Below are 25,684 nucleotides of genomic sequence, written 5' to 3'. Positions count from 1 at the left end.
TCTACCCTCATCCTTCTTGACTTCCTTGTAGCCTTTGACACTGTCAGTTACCTCCTTCTTGTTACTCTCTTTTCTCTAGGTTTTTTCTCTAGTCTCCTTTCTCCTGGCTTTTCTCCCTATAACATTTAACTCAATGATCTTATCATACTCTATGGATTATCATCTCTGGGCTAATAATTCTCAAATCCACTTATTGTGTACACTTATTGTGTCTCTGCTGATCTCCAGTCTTGAATCTCCAGATGCCTTTCAGACATTTCACATTTGATGTCCTGTAAATAGACAACTTAAACTCAGTATGCCCCAAATTGGACTCATCTTTCTTCCAAAACTCTTCTCCCTGGGGGCAGCTGGTGGCACGGTGGATAAAGCACTGGTCTTGGATTCAGGAAGATGAGTTCAAATCCAGCCTTAGACACTTGACACTTACTAGCTGTGTGAATCTGGGCAAGTCACTTAATCCTCATTGCCCTGCAAAAACAAAAACAAAACAAAACAAAACAAAACTCTTCTCCCCCTCCAAACTTCCTTAAGACTATGGAGGGCAACTCCGGCTTCCCAGTTCTGTAAACTAGGTGGAGATTACACCGCCATCCCAAACTGATCTTCTTCGAAGACCTGTCAATTTTACCTTTGCCACATCTCTCTAATAGGCCTCCTTCTTGCCTCTGATATTGTCACCACCCTGGTGCCAGCCCTTATGACCTCTTGGTTGGACTATTTCAATAGTTGGCTGGCAGGTCAGCCTGCCAAAAAATTCTCTATACCAGTTCATCCATTCATCCACCAAAGTGATTTTCCTAAAGTATAGGTTTGACCATGTCACCCTACTACCCAATAAACTCCAGTTGCTCCTTCTAACTTTTATGTTCAAATACAAAATCCTCATTTCTCTTTGGCATTTAAAGCCTTCATAACCTATCCCTCTTTGTAGCCCCCATCCCTAATTTTCCATTCTTTTTATACTTTATACCCCCTTCACTTACAATTCAATCTAGTGAAACTGTTGTCCTTGTCATTTGCAGAAGACTACCGCTGTTCCCTGTGTTTCAACAACTTGGCTCCTTGGCTTTCTTCAAGTTCCAATTTTCTTCAGGATGTTTTCCCAATAGCTTTTTTTTTTAAAGGAAGCCTTGTTTTTACGGAAGACCTGAGTTCAAGTCCTGTCTCTGATACTTAGCTTTTCCATACCTCAGGTGGCTCTTTAAGATTGAGTTATTTATAATGTAATCTGCATTCATGCAGGGAATTCTTCATATATATGAATTTACAAGTCTGAACCAAAACCAAAACAAGGCAAGCCACCTCAAAAGTTATTGTGGGTATCAGATAAAAAAATATAGGTGAAAACATAAAAGCACTATGTAAATATAGGGTATTTTCCTTTCCTAGGTATGTCTCTTAAGTATTGGAAACATGGATATCATGTAGTAGGTAGAGAGAATATAAAAGTTTAGGACTTGATTGGGAAATTTCTTAAAAAAAAAAGTTTGAAAGTGTTTGTGAATATCTTTATGTTGATGTATTGAATCAAAAGAGAGAGCATGATGGACCCTGAGCTTTTGCTAAGAGGAGAACTGGGAAAGCACAAGGTTACAGAGGATGATATAGAAAGACTATCTGGGGCCCCTAGGTGGCGCAGTGTGGATAGAGCATCGGCTCTGGATTCAGGAGGACCTGAGTTTAAATCCGGCCTCAGACACTTGACACTTACTAGCTGTGTGACCCTGGGCAAGTCACTTAACCTTCATTAACCCTGCCCCCCCCCCCCAAAAAAAAAAAAGAAAGAAAGAAAGAAAGACTATCTGGAGGAGTGAAGAACAAGAACTTTTAAATTTAAAAAATTCTTTTTTCTGCAAGAAGAGATACAGATTACAGGATGTCAAAGTAAGGGAATAAGTAGTTAATAATCAAGTAGAGATGGCAGATCTGGCACAACCTACAAGAAATTATTATTATTTTTTAAATAGGCTAGAGATGGAATGGTTGAGAAAGAGAGAAATACAAGGAAGAAATTATGTGTAAGGTTTTGTTTATTTTTGTTTTTGAGATTATTGAAGGTCAAGACTGTTTAAAAGTTAAAGTAGCTAGGAGAAAGAGAATAAATGAGATAGTATTTTGGTTATTTGAAAAATCCCAGAACAGCTTGTTGATTCTGGATGGCTTCCCCTCTCAGTGACAGGGGAGGCTGAGGGTTTCTGTTGAGAATTTATGCTTTAAATAAAAATCATTTTCCCGATTTCAAGCTTGGAGCCATTATGTATATTACTCTTCTACTTAGTGGAAAATATAATGAAGCTTGAGGAAAGGATTTGGTGTGAGAGCTTTCAAGAAAAATATACATTATTTTTCATTTCTTCTTCAGAAGAGATACTTTTTCAGGCATTCTTTATTATTATTTTTTAAAATAATAAAAAACATTTTTACTTAAAGTTTAAGTTCCAAATTCTATCTCTCCTTCCCTCTTTCCCCTCCCCTCTCCCTGAGGGTGATAAACAATTAATTATAGATTTTATATATATGCAGTTATGTGAAACATTACCATGTTAGTCATTTTGTATAAGGAAACTTGAATAAAAGGGAAAAAAATGAAAGAAAGTGAAAAATAGCATGCTTCAGTCTGTGTTCTAGCAATATCAGTTCTTTCTTTGGAGGTGGATAGTATGTTTCATCAGTAGTCCTTTGGGATTGTCTTGACTCCTTGTTTGGCTGAGAATAGTTAAGTCATTCACAGTCCATCAAATAATATTGCTGTTACTGTACACAATGTTCTCCTTGTTCTCTTCACTTCACTATTCATCAGTTCATGTAAGTCTTTCCAGGTTTTTCTGAAATTCTGCTTGTCATTTCTTATAGCACAGTTATATTCTATTATAGCCATTCCCAGGCATTCTTTTCTTTCTCTTTCTTTCTTTCTTTCTTTCTTTCTTTCTTTCTTTCTTTCTTTCTTTCTTTCTTTCTTTCTTTCTTTCTTTCTTTCTTTCTTTCTTTCTTTCTTTCTTTCTTTCTTTCTTTCTTTCTTTCTCTCTCTCTCTCTCTCTCTCTCTCTCTCTCTCTCTCTCTCTCTCTCTTTCTTGTGAGGCAATTGGGGTTAAGTGACTTGCCCAGGGTCACACAGCTAGTAAATGTTAAGTGTCTGAGGCCGGATTTGAACTCAGCTACTCCTGACTCCAGGACCAGTGCTCTATCCACTGCGCCACCTAGCTGCCCCCTTTCCAGACATTCTTTAGGGAGAGACTTGTGGATGGGGGAAAATACTTTGGGAAGCAGCAGACATATAGGGGAGCTGGCAATTCAACAAGTCTCTGATTTTAGTTGCCTCCTTTGGTTGGGACTTCAGGGAATTTCCCCTTTGGTGAGATTAGAGCCTCTCTCATGGTCTCGCTCTCTTCCTAATTAGCTCATTCACTTTCTAATATACTCTAATCTATAGAACTTCTATGATTTCTGTTTGAATAAATGGATTTTCTTTGCTCCTTACCAGATGCTATATTCTATAATGGGCACTCCTCATTGCTTCTGCAGTTAGAATGGTTGTGGCATTTTCTATGGTCAAATCAGAGTCACCCCTGCTCCCAGAGCCTTCTGTCCAAGTCAGCTTCTTGCCCATAGGAAGCCTAAACCACTTACCTATTCACTAAGGTGACTGAAATGTCCATCAACCTTCTCTACACAGGCTGATTTTGTTAGAGAAAAATTGTTTTCATAATTGTTAATTGAGTGTATACTACATAAGATTTTCTCATATGGGAAGGAAGGAATGAAGCATTTTGATAGTGTTTGCCATTGTGCTAAGCACTTTACATACAAATATCTCATTTTATTCTTACAAGAATTCTGGGAGTAGCTGATAGTATTATCTTCATTTTGCAGATGAGAAAACTGAAGCATGTGGAGGTTTAGTTACCTGCCTAGGGTCACACAGCTATTAAGTATCTGAGGATGCTCTTTTTTACTCTAGGCCCAGGCTTTCCCCGCTACACCAACCTTAAAAAAATTTCATTTAATAGAGAATGGACATTGCCATAGATAATCCATTCAAGCCTTCTTGTTGCTGTGGTTCTGAGGCCTGAAGAGGTTTGTTAGTGGGAAATACAGAGCCATGAAGTATTCTAGTAGAGAAGGAACCTAAGAGGGCTACCTGGTGAATCTTGCTGCACTCTTTTCCTCTGACCTGTTCCTAGTTTGGGCTGTGTTGGTCACCTGGATTTCAAATGTCTCTGCCCTCCCTTCTCTTGTGCCCATTGTAGCTGCATTGGCATCAGTAGCAGCAGCAGCAGCAGTTCCTTGCTGCTGTAGTAGCTTGGCCTCTCCAGGACCCAAATTGGAATTATAATGATGTACAACAATTCCAAGAATTAAAAGATGCTAGAGAAACACTTCTGAAGGGAATGGAATCTTGCTCTAAAAAATCCGAAAACTGGCAGAAATTCTTGAAACTCACTCAAGAGCCTAATGAACAACCTAATAGGTTTTACGATAGACTTTGTGAAGCTGCTAGGCAATTCACCAGACTGGATCCACTAGATTCAAAGAATTCCTATGTTGTGCTTAACATATTCGTTCACCAATCGTTGCCAGAAGTCCGTAAATATTTTATAACACAGTGTCCAGGATGGAAAGATATGACTATAGAAAAGCTTAAAGAAGTTGCCACCTATATCTTTGAGGCAAATGAGGAGAATAAGTCTAAACAGAGCATTCTGGCACTAGCTCTTTCTGGTCAGGCATCTAAAGGCCAACCAAAAAACCTTAAGGTATGCTATTACTGTGATAAACAAGGACACTTGTTGAAGGAATATAGAACTAGAAAACAGGAAATTAAGCAGGCAATGACCGAGAGCCTTGAAGATTTCTTCAGGGGAAATCGGAATAATTATGGAAACTTTTATCAGTACAGGAAACAACAAGGAAGCGAGACCAGACAGTTGAAAATCACTGTCAGCCCCAATATTACGGCGAGCCACCCAATTAACTCTCCACATATTAAATTCGGCCCCCACACTGCCCATCCAGGCTTTTCTCTCTTATTAAGAGAATGATGGAGCAAAGTAGTAAAAGGCAGCAGTAGTCACTTACTGTAAATAGACTTGGGGCTCAAGGAGCTAGGCATTTAAATCTGCTCCAAAACGTACTGCCCTTTCCCCTTCTTACAGGCACAGAAAATGTTCTGACTTGGCTGAAATGAAGAGTCCTGCATTGCTTAATCTTCTGGCTCATGGTAATCCTTAAGGCCCACTTAGTCTCCAGAATTAGGATAATGGTCTACCATAAAGAAAGTATTGGGTTCCTTCTGATGGAGATCCTCTTAACATTTATTGAGTAGTAGTATGGAAGGAGGAAATCAGTAGCTGCTTTCATAGCAGAAAGATAAAAACTTGTTTGATCTTGATTTTCCAACATGAATGACTATAAAAGCAGGGCTGAATTATCTTTCCAACCATGAAAAAATCCCACAATTTAGTTAAATATTATTGTTCTCACATAATCAAATCTTTTATTTTCTTCCAGGTTCAGATCAGGTGCTATCTCCGTATCTTCATTCCATCCCCCAAAGCGAGTGTCCTCTCCCACCTCAGATTACCTCGTTTTTTGTGTGTGGAGCAGTGGACCTAGGATTAGGAGGAAATGTCTCCAGCGCTTTTTAATTGCGTCAAGTCAGCTTAATTTCTATGGGCCTTAGTTCCTTCATCTGTAAAATGGGCATAATTGCACATAGCCTCCTTATGTTTTGAGAATTAATTAAAATAATGTATTTAAACCACCTTATGAACCTTGAAAGGCATTTTACAAATAAATTTAAGATAATATTGTTATTACCTCTTATCTTTTTGTAATGTATACAGATAGAAACAAATTGCTATTCTATTTTATATTTAATGCTCACTGAACTTTTGCACTGGTGGATAAAATAAGAGTTTTTTGTAGTCTAGTCGAACAAAAGTATTAGGATGTATGCTTCTCATCCGTAGATTCATTGAAGTCCTCCTTAATACTACTCTAGTAATAGACAGAATAATAGGGATCATATACCTCATCCATTTTTTTATTCCATGATTTTGATTACCTTGGCTAGGTTTGTATGTTTCATCTTGTTTTATAGGAAATTGATATGTCAACATTTATTTAAAACATTGTTCTTGAAAGCTTTGTAGATTTTTATGTCTGTGAAGTTTTGGCCTACAGTTTCAGTGTACAGTAACAGTCCTGTTCCTGCCTGTTCCTGCCCAGTTTATTGGTTTGGTTCTCCCAGGATATTTTGAAATTTTCATTTGTAGTTTGGGGATTTGTCATTTATCAATCTGTGACTGATAGCAAGCTTCTAATGTATAATTCTAGCTAGCAGGTCACATCTTGCTAGATATTTGGCAGATGCTAAAGTTTTATAGCCAGCAGTTAGGTGTTAAGCAGTTTTCATTGTTTTCCTTGCACAGTCTACCTTGATCAATAATTCCAAGGGTTCTTTTTTTTTTTTTTTTTGCGGGGCAGTTGGGGTTAAGCAACTTGCCCAGGGTCACACAGCTAGTAAGTGTTAAGTGTCTGAGGCCTGATTTGAACTCAGCTACTCCTGACTCCAGGGCCGGTGCTCTATCCATTGTGCCACCTACCTCCCCAATTCCAAGGGTTCTTAAGGGTAACTAACATTTCTGTAATGTCTGGTGGCAGTGTCCTTATCATGAATTGTCATATAAACCATTTCCTTTGCCACAAACAGATTCTCATTATCCAGCCATTTGGTGTATACTTCATTGTTGACATATCCTTGGCTAAGTTTATGTGGATATTGTCCTTATAGGTCCTTTTGGTTCTATAACTGCATCTTAGCTGTTTCGTAGTCTCCATCTAAAGGTAAACTACTTTGAGTTATGTTAGACAAATCCAGTTATATGTCCCAGTTTATCAGCCTTTACTATTTCTTGGTGAAATGATGTCTGCATATTCCAAAAATGTTGCTGTTTGTCATATACTTTTAGAAGTCTCCTCAATTCTTTTTTTTTGGTGAAGAAGTGTTATTGTTTTTGTCGCCTCCTTAGCACGATGAGCTCCAGGTTCTGTCAATAATAAATGGGTTGTTGTTAGGATGATTTTTAGCTGTATTAATGTCTATTTTACACTTGCTTAAGATTTAATGGATGTTAATGTTTTAAGCCTTTTCTTCCCATTCAGTTTCAGTTTTAGTATGCCAGTGAATCTCTTAATGTATTCATCCACAGGCTGCTTTCTCATACTGTGTTATGCTCTATACGTTTTGAATGGAGGAGATCAAGACATTTGTAGGCATTGCTTTTATTGATTGGTTCAATCTTTTCTTTGTGTACATTCCAGATTTTTCACTTGCTGGGTCCAAATGACATTTTGATATTATTGGACAAAGATTCCATAAGATGAAGGAGCTATTCAATTAATATGTTTATGGAGCCATTTAGCTTGATGTTATCCACATGTACATCAAGTGGTTAATAAGATGTTTTGGCTTGACTTCTTTTTAATTTGGAAGCCAATGTTTAGTTCTATTTAGAAGAAATAAATGATGATGGATTTAAAGGAAGAAAGAACTGTAATGGGTTTACATGGTCTTCTTGAAAAATACCAGTTTTACTTGAATTGTTCATGACATTATATATTTATGTCATATTTTAAGTAGAGAAAAGTTTTCCATGAAGACATCAAACTCTTAATGTTTTCACTAAACTTTGGTCTTTTTTATTTATTTGCAGTATTCAAATAAGCCATTAGATGGAATTGAGTCAAAGTTGGATAGCTTGTTCATTAATTACTTGATAGGTAATAAGTTGCTTTTAATATACTTGACTTATGGACACACACTTTTTGCTCTTAATCCAACAGATTGTTTTCTTGAAAGTGTTTATATTTTAGTTCTACAAGCTGTGAGTGTTCTGTACAAGGTACATAAGCACAAAATTGATCTATCTTTGGATGGGTTGCTGGTGGTATAGATATGTGATTGTTTTCTCTGATCTCAGCTTTTTTATTTTTTTCTTTCAATATCTGATTAAGGGTAGCTAAGATTTCTGATATGCTTTTGGTTTCCAGATCCTTTCTTTATGCTTCTTTTGCTTTTGCTTTTTTGTGGAGCAGTATGGCATTCACATTATCTACTGTTGCACATACCAGACAAATACTGATATAATCTTCCAATTCCTTTTGGTAGGTTTTTGAAGTCCCTTTTGCCCTGGTGGTATTTTATGCGTGTCCTTGAAGGATTCCTTGATAACTCCGCCTTTTGCCCTACATTTCTCACTGGGGTAGCAGCTGATTCATATGCTGTTGTGTTCAGGTTCTAAAATGCTTTTATGGTGAAGGCAAATATGATTAGAAAATACATTTATTCATTATGTTTATTTCAGTTGACAACTTTTAAAGATCACTAAGTTTTGAGATAATTGATATGGTAGTTTAATTCAGATTATCAAACTTTAGAAGGGCTTTTCTAAATTCCAATCAAATTTTGCCCCATTTCCTTTTCAAAAGCATTTGGGACATCAGTGATGTTTTTATTATGTTATTATTTGGAATTTTTTTTTTTTGGAGTTTTTATTAAGGAAAGTGATCTCAGGTCTTTAAGCTTTTACCCTCTCAAGGTTTTAGTAGTTTCTTAACTCCTTTTTAGACTTAGGAATACTTAAAAAAAATGATTGCCTTGTACTTGTCTTGTGTGACTTATACCTGAGCAGTATGAAGCCTTTCCCTATAATTAGATTAAGTTTTGTTATAGTACTGATACATAATGAAAGTATTCATATCTTCAGTACATTTGTACTTTCCCATTTAAGTCAACAGCACTATTTGCACTGTTGCATTTTTCAGTAGGTGGGTTATTTCTATTTTGTTCTAGTATATTTTTGCCTTGTGATACCATTCTTACTTTTCAGTTAAGTTGATAATCAGGACAATTCTAATAGGGCTAGTCTTCACATTCCTCTGGTTCTGTCTTTTTCTTTTCTTTTCCTTCTTTTTTTAAACAAGATTTATAAGAACAGTGTTATCTTACTAGGCAGGTTGCTAACCTAATCAATGGTATGACCAGAGTTCAATTGGGTTCTTTCTCCTTTACAGACACTGTAGTAAGCTCAAGTTTCACATATCCATCCCTAGTGGTAGTCCTTTAGTAGTCTCTTATGGGATCCCATTTTCACATAACATGTCTTATAGTTTGGATATTGAGGATTTATTAGTAGTTTGGTAGGCAGTATGGTAGAGTGGGTAGAGAACCTGGTGCCACCTATGTTCAAGTTCTACCTGACACACATTTGCTGAGCAAGCCTGTACAAGTTACTTTTAACCTCTCAGTGGAACTTAGAGAATGTGTTGACCTATATTTTTAGGAGTTCCCGTTACTAGCGAAACTATGTGTTTAGTTCCTATATCTGTTTTTGGTGTATATGTTATATAACCTCATATTAGAAAGTAAACTCTGAAAATAGAGACTGTGTGTTTTTTGTTTTGGACTTTATCTACCCAGCATCTAGCTTCATATGTGACCGGTACTTAATAGATGTTTGTTGAATAGAATTAGGTACTACCTGTATTTCTTTCAATTTTGGTTATTCATTAAAGGATTACATTTTATTTCACGTGTGCAATGATAAAATTATTTTTAAAAAATATTTTATGATTTTCTTCCTCCATTATATGTAAAAGCATTTTTAACATTGCTTTTAAAATTTTGAATACCAAATTCCCACCCTCCCTGACATCCTTGAGATGAAAAGCAATTTAATATATGATATATATGCAACCATGCAAAACATTTCCATATTAGTCATGTTGTGAAAGAAAACACAGACCACCCCCAAAAAACCCACAAAAGAAAGTGAAAAATAGTATGCCCTATCTGCATTCAAACTTCATCAGTTCTTTCTTGGGGGGGGGGCATTTATTTTATGAGTCCTTTGGAATTGGCTTGAATCTTTCTATTACTGAGAATAGCAAAGTCATCCACACTTGATCATTGTTCAGTATTGCTATTTCTTTCAAGGTTTTTCTGAAATAATATTGCTTATCATTTCTTATAATACAGTAGTATTCCATCAGTATCATAGACCACAACTTGTTCAGCTGCTCCCCGATTGATGGGTATCTCCTGAGTTTCCAATTCTTTGTCACCACAAAAAGACTGCTACAAATATTTTTGTACATATAGGTCCTTTATCCTTTTTTAAAAGATCTCTTTGGAATACAGACATAGTAGTGATATTGCTGGATCAAAGGGTATCCAAATTACTCTCCAGAATGGTTGGATCAGTTCATAACTCCACCAACAGTGCACTGATGTCACAATTTACCCATATCCCATCCAACATTTATCATTTTCCTTTTCTGTAGTATTTCCAATCAGATAGGTGTGAGGTCTCATAATTGTTTTAATTTGCATTTCTCTAATCAATAGTGATTTAAACAATTTTTTCATTTGGAAACTGCCTGTTCATATCCTTTTGCCATTTATCAATTGGAGAATGACTTGTATTATTAAAAATTTGACTAAGTTCTCAATCTATTATCAGAGACACTTGATGTAAAAATTTTTTTTCTTCCAGTTTTCTGCTTTCTTCTAATCTTGGTTGCACTGATTTTGTTCATGCAAACCCTTTTTAGTTTAATATAATCAAACGTATTCATTTTACATCTCTCAATGCTCTCTCGATCTTGTTTGGTCATAATTTCTTCCCTTACAGTGGTAAAATCCTAACGAAGGTAAATAAGCTACTCACATTTTGCTGAATCAAGTAAATTTTTTTTTTTGGTGAGGCAATTTGGGGTTAAGTGACTTGCCCAAGGTCACACAGCTAGTAAATATTAAATGTCTGAGGCTGGATTTGAACTCAGGTCCTCCAGAATCCACTTTGCCACCTAGCTGCCCCAAGTAATATTTTTTACACACAGGATGGGGATATTCTGCTTTCTTATGGTAATGTTAAGTGTCTTAGTATAACATTTTACATTTGTAAATATCTTGTAGATAGTGATTTTTTATGTTATTTCCTCTATCAGAATGTAAGGATTTTGAAGATAGATACTTTTTGTTTTCTCTTTATACTGCCGTCATTTAGTACAATGTTTGGCATATTGTGTAGGCGGTGTAGGCCTCCATCAGTCGTGGACAACCATGGATCAGCACCTTGAAGAGCCACAGACTACAGTGTGACTGTGCAGTCCGATACGGGAGCCACAGCTCCTGAGTGACTTATAACCGGTAACTGCTGCATCCTGTGTTGTATCTATCCCATGAGGAGTAGCTGGAGTGTCTTCTCCAGGGTGCTGGCCTGGGTGGATCAATTGGAAAACAAGCTGTTGCCATGCAGCAGGTTTTCCCTCTCTGTGACATTGGTGAATCCAAAGGAGAGGCAGAGCCAATACAGTTTGGCACCAGTGCTGCCGCAGGAGTTGCCAGAGGGATGTGATGTCCAACATCCAACTGCCTAAGGGACTCCGACTCCTGATTTTTTCCTTGGGGTTAACTCCCAAAGCCTTTCCCATATATGGGTATAGCCGCAAGGCATCGGAGGTTTAAAATCAGGGTTTCCTTCCCCTAGGCAGGTTGCTTGCTGAGGCTAATGAGCCCCACCTGCCCAAAGCGACTGGTTTTAAGGCACCAGTGACTTGCCTTCACCCCTTCTCCTGTTAGTGGAAATAGTTCCACCACGAGAAGGCCAGGAGTTGGGCTTTGGATGTCAGAGGCTATTTGAGATGCATGCTATTGGAGCATTTTATAGAGAGTGGGAGCTTATCCCCACTCCCCACCCTGGCATGACAAACCTTTGGAACCATATGGCATATTAAATGCTTTGGAACCATTTGGCATATTAAATACTTAATAAATACTTGATTTGTTACTGTTATCTTAACATGTGATGATTATCACATTAAATATTCTTTCTGGAAAATTAATTATCTTTGTAAATGAAATAATTACATAACACAGTGAATTGTTAAAGTTAACATCCTACAACTTAAATTTTCTTTTTTTGTTTTGGTAATTTTAAAAATTCCCATAAGTTTTGAAGTTTTAAAAAATTAATTTTAAAAGAACTTTAGCTATCACACAATAATGAAATCAGGATTCAGGGCCTACCTTATTTTGTCATGCTTCTAGAGATCTTGTTATTGTCATAAAGGTCTATGGTTAGACTATGTTGTAGTTCTCAGAGTGTGGTCCAGGTTACCCTTGGAGTTTCTTTCCAAAGACCGTTTCGGGGGGCAGCTAGGTGGCATAGTGGATAAAGCACTGGCCCTGGATTCAGGAGTATCTGAGTTCAAATTCAGCCTCAGACACTTGACACTTTCTAACTGTGTGACCCTGGGCAAGTCACCTAACCCCCATTGCCCTGCAGAAAAACCCCAAAACAAAACCCCCCCAAAAAACCCAAAACCCAACCAGAGACCATTTCAGGGGGTCTGCGAGATCAAAAGTATTTTCATAATAATGCTAAAGTGTTTTAATTTTTAATACAATAAATACTGATTAAATATAACCCATAAAACAAAAACTCTTTTGGGGAGGGATTCCTCAATAATATTTAAGAATATAAATGGATCCTGAGACCAAAAAGTTTGAGAACTGCTGGACAATATTAATCTTGCCTAAGGAACCTTTTTGTTTTAGAGGCAGGTAGGTGGTTTTGTGGGTCAAACATTGGGCTTGAGTTCAAATCCACTCAGACAATTACTGGTTACCTGACCATAGTCAGGTCATTTGACCTCTTTTTGTCTCAGTTTCCTCAACTATTAAATGGGGATAATATTAACACCTACCTCCAAGAGTTGTTTGTGAGGATCATATGAGATAATATTTATAAAAGTGATTAGAACAGTACCTGACATATAGATAGATGCTTAAAAAATCTTCTCTTCTTCACTTAGAATAGTGACAAACTTACTCTATTTGCTTGTACAATTTTGATAATCTATGATCTATTAATACTGTTTCTTTCTTTGAAAGTTTTGGATTAGACTGTAAGCTCTTTGAGAATAGGGACTTGTATCCTTAAAGTTTAGCATAGTGCTTGGTATATAATAGGTGCTTAATGCTTGGTGGGTCATCTTTTTTTTCCCAGGGCAACAGGGTTAAGTGACTTGCCCAGGGTTACACAGCTAGTAAGTGTCAAGTGTCTGAGGCCGCATTTGAACTCAGGTCTTCCTGAATCCAGGGCTGGTGCTTTATCCACTGCGCCACCTAGCTGCCCCTGGTGGGTCACTTTTAAAGTATTCCTTAATTTTATGAACAGTTCTATAGATTAATTAATATTTCTAATTTATTCTGCTTGTATCAGACCTCCTGGTTTGTTTTTTTTTTAGTTTGAGTGCTTTATCCTTTGATTTTGTTTCCCCAAGATTACATACAGTTTACCCTTGTTCTGCTAATTGAGAGTCTGTGCTTTGAATATTGAAAGTGCCTTGCTGTCTAGACCTGGTTTACAGACTGAGGAAGTACAGGGGTGGTCTCTGCCTTGCAGCTAATGGAAATTGACCTTATCTATAATGTTGGCAGAATATTGATGGTTTATTTCTTGAACAATTTCATATCCTTGTTTTAATTTATACGTTGATTCCTTTGTATCAGTGCATATTATAAACAGTTATTTTCTATATGTATAAAATCTTTGGATCATTAACCCATGAAATGAAAAAGACTTCAGAATTTATAAAAAATCAGGGTCGTAGGACTTTTTATTGACCATTAATTATTTTCATGCACTGTTATAAAATGGAATTTTCTATCATGATTGAATATTATTATTCTACTCTAGAATTGCTGCAAATTGCATAGTAAACGGCAACTGTTTCACTCATTGGGTTGTTTATGGGTCACATAACTAAAAGTTTTGGAGCAGAGCCAAGGATTGATGCATGTAAATTGGCTATAGTAATGGGATTAAATTGTTGCATTATTCTCAAGCAAAAGAGATAATTCCACATAGAAGATCATACAGGATAATTCTACAGTAGCAGATGGTGCATGTTTGTGTGAAACATAGTGGTAGGAAAAGTATTTTCTGAGATGTTATTGTATATAAAAAAGTAAGACCTATATCTGTAAGGTTAAGATGAGCATATCACATAACTTTTTACCTCAAAGACCACATGAGTGGATTATTATTATTATTATGAAAAGTTATTTCATAGATATTTAATGGTATCATAGAATATTGGAATTCCAAAGACTTCTTAGGAATCATCCAGTCTAACACTCTCATTTTAAAAAAAGATTTCAAATAAATTTAATATTTAACAGCAATAGTTAAATGTTATGATTCAGAATAACAAGTCAGAATAATTTTCATTGCATAAGATATCATAATTCTTCAGCAACTCCTTTTGTCTCCTTTATAATTTTCCTTACCATTAATTTTTATTATTTTTCTCTTATATGGTTGTAGTGTGTATTTTCTTTTGATTCCACTTTTTTCACTTTGTATTATTTGATAAAGTTATTTCTAGACTTTATTACTGATATTTGTATGTCTTAATTGCATTATAGGGTTCCATTATGTTAATGGGAAATCATTAACCATTTTGTTGTTGTTAGACACTTAGGTTAGTTTCACTCTTTTGTAATTCCACCGGCCCTGAATTCAGGAGGACCTGGGTTCAAATTCGACCTCAGATACTTGACACTTAACTAGCTATGTGACCCTGGACAAGTCACTTACCCCTTATTGTCCTGAAAAAAACAACAACCCAAAAACCAAAAAAATCCCAAAACCCCAAATAATGTTGCTTTGGAAATCTTTTTTTTTTTTTTTAAGTTTATTTATTTATTTATTTAATTATTATTAATTTTTTTTTTTTGGTGAGGCAATTGGGGTTAAGTGACTTGCCCAGGGTCACACAGCTAGTAAATATTAAGTGTCTGAGGTTGTGTTTGAACTTGGGTTCTCTTGAATCCAGGGCCAGTACTCTATCCACTGCCCCTATGGAAATCTTTTAACTCTTTTTTTGTTTTGTCTTGTTTTTATTTGATAATTCTTTCAGGTTTTTTTTTCCTAGCATTGAAACTCCTTAGGTTAAAAGATGATTATTTTGAGACTTTTACTGCATAATGGCAAATTACATTACTCCCCCAAATTTTACTGACTTGTAATTCCCTTATTGTGGAATGTATAAGGATTTGTCCACAACTTCATGGATGTTGAAATTCATTGCTTTTAAATTTTTTTTAACTTTTACTTTTGATTATTATAATGAATTTATGGTATCAAGTAGGCTAGAAGAAACTAAGCTTGGGGGACTCATTTAAAGCTCCTTAAGGGAAAGGACTGTTCATTTTTTTCTTTGTATCTCTAGCACCTTGACCTTGAAATGTACTAGTTGATCTTTGAAGGCAGAAATATAATTTTTGTGCCTGAATGAAGTTCTAAGAACTATTTCTGTACTTAAAACTATCTATATTTTATGCTTCATTTCCCAAGACACATTTCTGCCTCATTCTATTTCCCTTGTTCCTTTCAATCAATCAACATGCATGTATTAAGCACATAGTATGTACTAGGTACTTTGTTATGCACTGGAGGATACAAGACAGAAATACCTGTACAGAACATAAAGAAAATTAAAGATAATTTTGTGGAGGAGGGAACTTGGTGATCAGGAAAAGCTTTATGTAGAAAGTAGTGCTTGAGCTGATTTTTGAAGTATATTAAGCATGTGAAGAGGCGGAATGGAGAAGTAAGGCATTCCACGTCGTGGAATAAGTCAATGCATTGAGGAGCATGGAAATGGGAGGTGGAGGGTCCTATGTGAAGAGCAGTAGGAAGATCATTTCGGTATAGCTGTATCTTATAGCTGTGTCTGAAGGAGGTTGGGGAGAGAAGAGGGAGCAGAGAAGAGAAAGTGAGGGAAACTACTCGATGATAGCCTTTTCATAGCCTAAGTGCTCCACTGGGACAGGCAGGATGCCAGCATATATTGGGTTCTAGATACTTTTTGGATATCTAAAGTCAAGAGTTGTCATAGGACGATGATTGTTACTTGGTCTACCAGGGAACCTCAAGTAGATGGTGATGACAGTGATGTTGAGGATGATAATTGTATTTATATAGTGCTTTAGGTTTTGCAGAATGCTTTGCAGATATTATCTCCTCACAACAACCCTGGGAGATAGCTGTTATTATTTCCATTTTACAGGTGGGAAACTGAGTCAGATAGCAATTAAATGATTTGTCCAGAGCCATACAGCTAGTGTTAGAGGCAGAATTTTTATGCTTGTCTTCCCAGTACTTCTAGTACTTTATCCTACTGTGCCATCTAGCGACCTATATACCAGGGATTGAGTGACTATGACTATGCTGATAGAAGTAATTTAAGAATAAACAGCTAGATATTTTTTAATGAGCCACCTTTCTGGTAATATCTTTTGGCTATGAGGCTTAGAAATGGATACTATGCAAGGAAGAAGGTTTTGATACTTGGAAAGTTTGTTTTATTTTTATTAAAAACAGATAAGGAAAATTAAGTAAGAAAATAATTACTTGCTCTTACTTTTTTCCTTATCTTTTTAAAACAATGCTTTAATAGATGTTTGACTGTCTAGAAGATTTGTGTGACCAGGAAGCAAATGTCATATAGTGAAATAACTTATATGATCCTTAACATTCAGAATAGTATTTGGCTCATATCGTAGACAATAATCAGATTTTGCATCAATTTAAAGTAGAAAGCATAAATAGTACTGTTTTACAAAAGACAACTTGTTTTGAGCTTAGTTTTAAGATTATTTAAAATACTCAGGTTTCAGAAACATTTTGTTGGGGAAATATGTGTCAGTTTACATAGGTTGTAGTTTACAGGGGGTTTCTTCATTGTTGTTATAGTGGAGTTTTTGCTGATACTTCTGGAGTAATAGATTTTGACATTAGAAAGGATCATCGAGATAATTGACAAACCTATTAACAAACATATGTAGGGCACTATACTACTAGATTATCTGGTATAATCTTTTATTTATAGCTAAGAGGACAGACTTGAAAGGTTAAATAATTTGCCCAAGGTCATAAGAGATGGTAAGTAGCAGAGCCAGGATTCAAACCTCATCTTTCCATTGTACCATGTGACATCTCTAGATATCAACTTTCTACTTTATGAAACAAAATAACTGGTACTCAGTTTCTCTGTAAATTAAGAAAGGGAAAACAAAAAAGGGACTTAAAAATTAGGAAGAATTTACTTGTGAATATGTTGTACATACTACATAACTGCTTTTTTTCCTTTCTCTTCCCTTCCACCCACATTTTTAGTTATTTGAATCTCAATCCCTTCTAAAAACTGTCAAAATAAAAAGCTTGGTTGTTTGTGGGTGCACAGGCCCACCTGGTGGCCAGAGAGGTGAACTATTTGACAGAGTCTATTCCTTAACTTTTCTGTCAACACCCATATTGTTTAATTCTGCTTAAGTCAATCCCTTCTTTCTTAGCTATGTGTAGCTATCCTTCCTTTCACTCTCAGCTCTTTCTTTCTTGGTGAATTCAGAAAAATCTATATCCCAGTTGCAACTTCCCCTTAATATGTGTGAGCCAGTCATGGCTAATAAGACTTATAACCCATATTAATCTATCATCATGAGGGGCTTTACATACTTTACAATCTCGTATCCCATTTAATCCTCACAATAAGTTACTGAAATTTGTCTTCATAGAAAGGTTAACAGATTTGCCCACAGTCACAATGGTATGTGGTAGAGTCAGGATTTGAACCTCAGGCTTTTTGATTCATAGTTTATGCTACAATATTGTTCACCTGAATCAGGAGGAAAAGGAAAGCTGTAAGTCTTAAACTAAAATTAGCCATTGTAAAACAAAACAAACAAAAACTAGCCATAGAGAATAGTTGAATGAAAGCGCAGGAAAATTCACAGAAGCTTCATAACCTTCCTATTCTAGTTAAACCTGTTTTTCTTCTGGTATACAAGTAGTTCTTTTTTTTTTTTTAATTTTTTTTTTTTTTGGTGAGGCAATTGGGGTTAAGTGACTTGCCCAGGGTCACACAGCTAGTTAAGTGTCAAGTGTCTGAGGCTGGATTTGAACTCAGGTCCTCCTGAATCCAGGGCCCATACTCTATCCACTGCGCCACCTAGCTGCCCCTACAAGTAGTTCTTAAAGTCATCCATTAATATTTTATTTATTTTTCTAGTTTATATATTATAAATATATTACATATTTATATATTATTTTATTTTAGCTTGTTATTTTAAATTGGTATCATAATTTCTATTTTTATTGTAATTGTGCAAAATATTTCAGGTATTAAAGATTTTTTGGATTGGCCTGGGCAGTCTGCCACTTATGCAATTATTTTCTTGGGAAGAATTGTTCAGATGATTTCAAAGGGCCCTTTTAATTCTAACTATTATCCTATGAACTGATTTACTAATAATTAATAATCTCTATCTACTTGATCTTTAGTCTCCTCCTCCCCCCTTCCTGTGTATTGGGTTGGACATGAATACACATGTCACTTGAATGGATAGGGAGTTATCTCTGGTAGGATGAAGGATCACTAGGCCTTATCATCTATCTACCCCTGTTTGCTATACCCTCATTGCTTTTCCCCCTTCTCCAGATGTTTCATTATCATGTGAGCTGACAGTGAACCATAAATTTTCCTGGGCCTTTCTCTTTGACCTGCCATGGCACTGCAAGGACCATCTGTCCTTTCTTTCTGCCCTAAAACTGAAGCCTACCTTTTATGTCCTTTTCCCCAATTAAAATGGGATATCCTTGAAAGGATCGTTTCAGTTTTCTGTTGTACCCCTTAACACAATGTTTGGCACAAAGTAAAGGCTTAATAAGTGTTTTTTTGTTTGTTCATTTCATTTATTTGACCATTCATTTTGGAAGTGCAAATTAGTAACTTGCTGGGTCTGAACTCAGTGCATGGAAATGGCACGTGTTACATATGAACCACTACACTTGTTTCCCTTTTTATATTTTCTGATTCTCTTTTTTGTCTTTTGTCTCTGTAGATGAGTTTGTTTTTTCCTTATTAAAAATAGTTGTGAAGTAGAGTTAGGAAAATTGCTTCTTTGTGGTAGAATGATTGATATTATTACATCAACAAAAACCTAGGTTTCTTTCCTTTTCCTTCCTTCCTTCCTTCCTTCTCCTTCCCTCCTTTTTTTGCAGGGCAATGAGGGTTAAGTGACTTGCCCAGGTTCACACAGCAAGTAAGTGTCAAGTGTTTTAGGGACTTACCACCTCTCACCTAAATTATTGCAATAATCATTTAATTGATCTTCTATCTCCATATTTCTCCTCTATCCTGCTGCCAAGGTGATAGTCTTAAAACTTAGGTCTGACCATGTCACTTCCCTACTCATTAGATTACAGTGGTTCTTTATTATCTTTTTTGTTTTCATTCTTCTTGAACCCATTCCCTCTCCTCAAAGAGGTGGATAATCTATATTTTCGTCCTTCCTCTGGAATCATGGTTGGTAATTTCATTGGTGAGAACCCTTAAGTCTCTTAAAGTTTCTATTAATTCTTAGAATATAATTTATTCAACTGTTCCCCAATTAATTGGAATTCCCTTATTTTCCAGTTCTTTGTCAGTACAAAGAACTGTTATGAGTATTTTTGTACATATGGGTCCTTTGTTCTCTTTGAGTTATAGGCCAGATAGTGATATCACTTGATCAGAGGGTATGAACCTGGTTGCAAATTACTTTTCAGCTGACAGCACCATTTTCACAACTTAACCAATAGTGTATCAGTGTACCTGTTTTCTCATAGTCATTCCAGAATTTTTCATTTTCTTTTCTTTTGCTTTCTTTCTTTCTTTCTTTCTTTCTTTCTTTCTTTCTTTCTTTCTTTCTTTCTTTCTTTCTTTCTTTCTTTCTTTCTTTCTTTCTTTCTTTCTTTCTTTCTTTCTTTCTTTCTTTCTTTCTTTCTTTCTGTGAGGCACTTGGGGTTAAGTGACTTGCCTAGGGTCACACAGCTAGTTAAGTGTTAAGTGTCTGAGGCCGGATTTGAACTCAGGTCCTCCTGACTCCAGGGCTGGTGCTCTATCCATTGCACCACCTAGCTGTCCCTTTTTCTTTCTTTTTTTTTGGTCATCTTTGCTAATTTAATGGTTCAGGTATGTTTACTGTATACCAGCACTGCGCTAAGCACATACGATACAAAGAAGAAAGGATGAAATAAAACAAAAAATCTTCACTCAAGGAGCTCATATTCTAGTAGGGGCAGATAACATGTAAATAACTATTTATAAACAAAATATGTATAAGATAAATTGGAGATGATCTTAGATGGGACCAAGAAAGCTTTTTGCAGAACATTGGATTTTAAATAGGACTTGAAGAAAGCTGGGGAAGCCATGGGCTAAAGTTGAGGAGTGGGAGCAATCCAGGTATGGAACTCAGCCTGTGAATATATGTGGAGTCTGGAAATGGAGTGTCTTGTTTGAACAGCAAGGAAGCCAACATCATTGAAACACAAAGGACATTGGGTAGTAAGGTGTAGGAAAGGTCAGAAGGAGCCAGGTTATGAGAGACTTCATTTATCTATCTGTCTGTCTATCATCTATCTATCTATCCATCCAGCATTATTTATTTATTCATTCATTCATTTATTTATTTGTTTCTTTGTTTCTTTGTTTGTTTGCAGGACAATGAGGGTTAAGTGACTTGCCCAGGGTCACACAGCTAGTAAGTCTCAAGTGTCTGAGGCCAGATTTGAACTCAGATCCTCCTGAACCCAGGGCCAGTGCTCTATCCACTGCGCCACCTAGCTGCCCCTATAAGGGACTTTAAAAATCAAACAAAAATTTTATATTTGATCCTGAATGTACTGGGGATCCACCAGAGCTTATTGAAAAGGGAGTGGAGTGTGACATGAACAGACTTGCATTTTAAGATGATTGCTTTCATAGTTTAGAGAAGATTGGACTGGAGTGGGGAGACTTGGGATAGGTAGACTAGTGTAATAGTCCGGGTGTAAAGTGTTGAGGGCCTGCACCAGAGTGGTGGCAATATTAGAGTAGATGAGAAAGCATGTATGAGAAATGTTTCAAAGGTAGAATCAACAGATTTGACAACCCATTGTTATAGGGAATGAAAGAAAGTGAGGAGTCAAGTATGATTGTGACCCTTGGTGAGGATGATGATTATCCTCAGTCGTAATAGAGAAGGTAGGAAGATGGTTTTGGGGAAAAGATAGTGAGTTCAGTTTTGGACATGATGAGTTTAAGATATGTATGGAACATCTAGTTTGAGATGTTCATTTTTTAGTTGGATATGTGATAGTGGAGTTTAGGAGCTGTATAAATAGATCTGAGAATCATCTGCAATAGAGATGATAATTGAATCTCTGGGAGCTGATAACATCACCAAATGAAATAGTGTAAGTAGAGGAAGAAGACCTCAGGACTGAGTCTTTTGTAGCAAAAGATACTGAAAAGAAACAGACAGATAGGTAGGAGGTATACAAGGAGAAATCATTATCACAAAAACCTAGACGACAGTATGAAGAAGAGGGTGATTGATGGTATCAAAGGTTGAAGAGAGGTCAAGAAGGAAGAATGAAGTGGTATCTCAGAGTTTTAAATGGTATTTATTTCTCTTAGTGATTTTCCTAAGGTTGTTGATTGCTTGATTCCTTCCTTTAACAACTGCCTATTCATAACCTTTGTGACCATTTATCTATTAGGGAATGGCTGTTGTTCTTTTTTGTGAAGCCTTTATCAGAGAAACTTCCTGCAAACATTTTTTTCCAAGTGAAATTTTCCTCTTCTAATTTTAATTACATGGATTATGTGCAAAGAAACCTTTTTAATTTTATATAGTGATAAAGTTTCACTTTTCAGTGTATCCCCTCTATTCTTTTTTGGATCGTGAATTCTTCCTTTATCCACAGCTACAAAGGGAATATTTTCCCTTCCTCCTAATATCTTTATGGTATGACCTTTTATATCAAAGTTATATAACCATTTGAAGCTTAAATATCATGTGAATGGTATACCCAATATCTGCTTTCTAGTTTTCTCAAGTAGTTTTTGTGGAATAGTGAGTTCTTATCCTAGTAGCTGGGGGCTTTAAGTATATTAAACAAAATGCTACCTTGTTTTCTTTTTTTTGAGATACCTATTGTTGTATAATAGGGTCCACTGATAACCTCTCTAGTTTTTAAACAGTATCAAATAGTTTTCATGATTACTGCTTTGTAGTATAGTTCCAGATTTGATACTGCCGAGCTAAACTTATCTTTCTTTGTTCTTTATAGAATGTTGGCTTTTAGAGCTCAGGGAAGTAACATCAGGGAGATAACCGCAACCCAGTGGTGAGTAACTTGAATTTCATTTGATTGAAACATCGTAGCTAATTGTAACAAATATATAAATAAATATGAAAGAACATTTTATATTTCATTGATGTATAGATTTATAACTAGTATAGTAAATGATCTTCATACACCTGTTGATCCTCAAACTTCAAATAACATAGTTATTTTAGTTCTTCATCTCATGATCTATCAGTTCTTCATCTGATGAAGCTCAGTTCCTTGAGAATTTTTACTTCTCTCCCAATGTTGTTTCTGTATAATATTTTCCCTTAAATATTCTAAAGTTAAAAAGATATCAAATGAGGGGCAGCTAGGTGGTGCAGTGGATAAAGCACCGGCCCTGGATTCAGGAGTCCCTGAGTTCAAATCCGGCCTCAGACACTTGACACTTACTAGTTGTGTGACCCTGGGCAAGTCACTTAACCCTCATTGCCCCACAAAAACAAAAACAAAAACAACAACAAAAAAAGTTATCAAATGTTCCAAGTAGTAGATGAATGTTTACAAGTTGGATTGTGCTTTTTCACTTGAGAAAATATGCAATAAAAAGAAGCCTTTATTATAGAAGTTAACTTTAGAAAATGTAGTTTAAATTATAATATAGTACCTATTCCAAAAATATTTCCTGAAGCAAAATTAAAATTCCATATTGTTCAACTTTAGAAGTAAGTAAATAAACCCCTTTAAGCACAACCAATGGAAACCTTTGAAAATCCACAAATCTAGCTTATTCCTTTCCTTGCCTCCCCTCCCCCAGAATCCCTGAATTGCTAGTATTTTAGCATCCTTATTCATAGAGTTGGATGGAGTAGGCTATAAAAGTATTCAGAGTGTTTCAGTGCTAAGGTGATGCTATAGTTTTAACACTATGAAGAGCCCTCTACCACTCAATGATCTGAGAGATTACAATGTTAGATAATTGCCAAAGTCTCTTCTAGTTTTAATTCAACCTCTTAATTTTATAAATGATCTTAAATAATTTATCTAGGTTCAAACAACTATTTAATGACAGAGCTGGCTGTAGAACCCACCCTAATTATGTGATTTTTCATGACTTTGCTGCAGTTTGTAGATTGCTAGGTAGTTTTTATGTGTTTATATATATTTATAGTATATTATTCTGGCTCTTCCATTTGATAGCTATATGTGATTTTTCATAAAATCCTATTTGATCCTTTTGTGTGTGTCATCTATATAATGAGAGTAATAATCATGATTTCACTACTTTCCTTACAGAATTGTTGTTAGGAAAGAGTTTTGTGAACCTGTATTCTTTTCTTTTCTTTTCTTTTTTTTTTTTTTTAGTGAGGCAATTGGGGTTAAGTGACTTGCCCAGGGTCACACAGCTAGTGAATGTTAAGTTTCTGAGGCCGGATTTGAACTCAGGTACTCCTGACTCCAGGGCCGGTGCTCTATCCACTGCACCATCTAGCTGCCCCTAAACCTGTATTCTTTCTAAAAATTTTATAAGAAACATTTTTATTTATAGTTTTGAGTTCCAAATTTTATCCCTCCTTCCCTTCCTCCCTCCCCCCTCCCAGAGGTGGTAAGCAATCAGATGTGAATTATACTTAGGCAATTATGTGAAACATTACCATATTGGTCATTTTATATAAGAAAACTTGAATAAAAGAAAAAATGGAAGTGAAAAATAGCATGCTTCAGTCTGTGTTATCAATATCAGTTCTTTGGAGTTTGGTAGATAGTATGCTTCATCATTAAATCCTTTGGGATTGTCTTGGATCGTTGTATTGCTGAGAATAAAGTCATTCACAGTTCATCAAACAATATTGCTTTCTCTGTGCACAGTGTTCTCTTGGTTTTGCTCACTTCATTGTACATCATTTCATACAGATCTTTCTAGGCCTTTCTGAAATCATCCTGCTTGTCATTTCTTATAGCACAATAATATTCCATCACCATCATATAGCACAACTTGTTTAGCCATTCCTGAATCGATGGACATTCCTTTGATTTCCAATTCTTAGCCACCACAAAAAGAGCTGCTAGAAATATTTTGTGCAAGTAGGTCTTTTTCTCTCTTTTGGGATAAAAACCTTACAGTGTGGTATTGCTGGGTTGAAGGGTAGGCACAGTTCTAAAGCCCTTTGGCCATAGTTCCAAATTTCTCTCCAGAATGGTTGTATCTTTCCACAACTGCACCAACACAACCTGTGTTCTTAAAGGAATGTAAGTAAATTGTTTAAGAAATACTAGACAATCTGCTACGGTTTTAGTGAACATTAAGGGAAAGTGTAATGTGGTTACACTGATGTTGTTTGTCCTTTGTTCTTTTTGTTTTTTTTTTTTGGTGGGGCAATGGGGGTTAAGTGACTTGCCCAGGGTCACACAGCTAGTAAGTGTCAAGTGTCTGAGGCTGGATTTGAACTCAGGTACTCCTGAATCCAGGGCCGGTGCTTTATCCACTGCGCCACCTAGCCGCCCCATTGTCCTTTGTTCTTGAAGAAGGCCATGACATTGAGAGGTGATGTCATGACTTTCAGTGAATTGGATTTAACTGAGGGAGGACTATGCAAAATCACCAGCCTCAGTCTCTCCTCCAGAGCCATCTGGGTCCAGTGACAAGAGATATCTCTCTATCTCTATCATCTCTCTCTATCTCTATATCCATCAATTCATCCATCCATCCAGATGACTGGAGATGGCCCCAGATGTTTAAGGCAACCAGGTTAGCTGACTTGCCCAGGGTCACACAACTAGTCGTGTCAAATGTCTGAGGGCAGATTTGAACTCAGGTCCTCCTGACTCCAGGGCCAGTGCGCTGTCCAGCATCACTAATGATAGATCTCAATAGTGGCTAATCTACCAACCTTGAACCAGTGTTCATTTATTTAAAAGTATGTTTTCCCTGGAGTAGACCTGCATATGAAATGAGTTGCAAGTTGGCTGCTTAGAATTTTTGTTTGGTGAACAGAAATGGAACAAACACAGTTAGGATTAAGAGCAAAATTCTTAGTAGTACAACTTCAAGTGAAATATGTGTAACTAAATATATTGTTGTTAAGATATCTTCCTGGTGTAATTAGAAAAGATTAGATCACCACATCTTATTTTTTTTTTTTTGCTATATACACAGAGATAGATATTCCAGTACTAAAGAAAACATAGGACATTCTCTTTAATTTAAGTAACTGATAAACTGCTGTTGTTGGAGCAAGGTTTCTTGTTTGATTTTTTTAAGTAAAGGAAATCCAATTTGCAATCCCACAGACCTTAAGCTTGGCTCCCACCTAACGTTGCTCTGCCTAGCTCTCTGCTGCCTCCAGGGGAGAAGTAAAAATCAGATTGTCCTTTAAAGAAATATGTCTAGGTTTACAGCTTTTTTCTTTTTCTTGTGGTAACACACCTCTCCTATGTTCAAGTATATA

General features: G+C 36.1%; 1 protein-coding gene across 6 annotated transcripts in view; it reads left to right on the top strand.

Moving 5' to 3' along the window:
• ERBIN (erbb2 interacting protein) overlaps positions 1-25,684 on the top strand; it is a 192,161-nt gene that overhangs the window by 44,598 nt on the left and 121,879 nt on the right. For all 6 annotated transcript variants that reach the window (XM_043987553.1, XM_043987538.1, XM_043987530.1 and 3 more), the window contains exon 3: positions 22,236-22,292. The gene's annotated coding sequence lies outside the window, so the exon portion shown is untranslated. The remainder of the gene's footprint in view (positions 1-22,235; positions 22,293-25,684) is intronic.

This window comes from Dromiciops gliroides, chromosome 1, assembly GCF_019393635.1.
Source record: "Dromiciops gliroides isolate mDroGli1 chromosome 1, mDroGli1.pri, whole genome shotgun sequence".
Classification (NCBI taxonomy): domain Eukaryota; kingdom Metazoa; phylum Chordata; class Mammalia; order Microbiotheria; family Microbiotheriidae; genus Dromiciops; species Dromiciops gliroides.
This window is presented reverse-complemented; position numbering and strand designations above follow the sequence as displayed.